Here is a 2032-nt window from a genome sequence, read left to right as displayed (position 1 = left end):
TGAAGGACAGTGCTGTTGTTGCAGGGGTCTGGGAGCCTTTCTGTTGGTTCAGAAGCCCTGAAGAAGGATTTTCTTGTTGTATGTTTACAGAAATCCTGGGAGAGGGCTTTGCTAATGTGTTCAGGGGTTCTAGGACTGTTCTACAGACAGAGGATAAATTCATGAAGGGATTGGCAATGTATCTTATGGCCTTGCTAAGCCTTGTCTCCCCAGGAACTAAGATTGCTGAGAACTTGCCTCATGTCAAGATGAAAAAAAGACCTCCATTTGGGTATTAAGTGCTGTGTTTAAACTTGATGTAACTCTGGGGTAGATTCAATTGTGATCCAGGGGTGGGGAACTTTTGACCTTATTGTGCTCTGCGATTGACAAATGAAGGTACTTTACCTATGTTTGGAAACTAATCTCCATTTGAGAAGAGGGGTTTTGTGGTGGACCAAATGAAGGTATAGCCTAGGGGTGGAGAAGTATTTAGAACAGAGACTTTGTAATTGATTGAATGATTGGAAGGTCCTGGGGTGGGGTAGTCCTTGGAGATTATTTAATCACATTTAGTAAATGCTGTATTTGGAATGATGTCATGTTTTGATCTTCTCTGTTCTTGGTTGGTCACTGAATAAATTGGAGAGCACCTATGCTGGTATTCTGAACCTTAGGAAGTTGCCTTTCCTTGGCATTATATTACACTACTCTACCATCAAATGTCTTTAAATGAATATGGATCAAAGGTACATCTTGAATCTAGGCCTTTCTGAGTCCTAGACTAGCTCTTTATTCACTCTACCATGATACCTTTTTATCCCAGTGGTGACCCATGAAAAATATCCTCAATTCTTTGTAGACCTTTTTAGTCTCAACAGTATGGGAGGGAAACAAGAATATATTAAGAACCTTATATGTGAGACACAGTGCTAAGTGTTTTACAAATACTATCTCATTTCATCCCCACCACAACCCTCTACTACTTATTGTTATTATGAGATAGACAGAGAGGGTAAATGATTTGCCCAGAGTCACAAAACAAATAAGTGAGGTTGAATTTTAATTCAGGTCTTCCTGACTCCAGACTGACTTTTCAATTTCAGGGGCAATGTGTGTATGTATGTATGTATATATGCATGCATGCCTGTATATGTATGTGTATATGTATATGTATATAAAATCTCCCTATATGAGAAATCAGAAAGCCTAAGAGAGTTGCATCTCATTGGAATTATCACTTCAAAATACTCCTCAGATAGATGATTAAAAGAAGATAACACCTCTTCCTCATTAGATTTTTTTTCTGTTTGTGTCTTCAAAATATCATTATTGAGATGTCACATCCCTTCTGTGATAAATTCCACCAATAATATTTTTGTCCATTGACCCCCATATTTTCTCCAAATTCTCCAAAATCTTCTCTCCAAAATTCTAAGGTGCTTATATGACTTTAATTAACTAATACCCAAAGATAATAAAAATTGTTATTATATGTTATACATGTAACACACAGTCATCTAGTCTTGCTCACAATAAAGGTAAGTAAAAGAACTATTTGAAGACAATTAAAATTGTCAACATCTATTGCATAAATTGTAAAAGCAGACAAATTCTGCAAATAATTTCACAGGATTCTATACACCAAGGCAACATATACCTTGATATTCAGTGTCTTCAATGGAAAATTGGACTTAGGCAAAAATGGCAAATAATATTTTTTTACAATTATTTTATTTTTATTTTTTTCCATTTTTCAAAAGCTTTATTAACTTCTGATTTACATCATTCATTTCTGCCAGATTATGAGTTACAAATTTTTCCCTGTTTTTCCCCTACCCACCACCCCAAAATAGCAATCCCACAGGCTATCCCCTCCTCCAATCTGCTCTCTCCCATATCTTCTCAAATACCCTCTTTGACTTTTCCAGTAGGGCATGGTGGATCTCTATGCCCCAGTGCCTGTATATCTTATTTCCCAATTACATGTAAAATAGTATCAACACACATTTGATTTTAAAACTTTGAATTAAAGATTCATTCTCTTCCTCCC

The sequence above is a fragment of the Petaurus breviceps genome, unplaced genomic scaffold (assembly GCF_028583685.1).
Source record: "Petaurus breviceps papuanus isolate PSGF00001 unplaced genomic scaffold, PetGlider_PUasm1.0 98, whole genome shotgun sequence".
In the NCBI taxonomy this organism is placed as follows: domain Eukaryota; kingdom Metazoa; phylum Chordata; class Mammalia; order Diprotodontia; family Petauridae; genus Petaurus; species Petaurus breviceps.
This window is presented reverse-complemented; position numbering follows the sequence as displayed.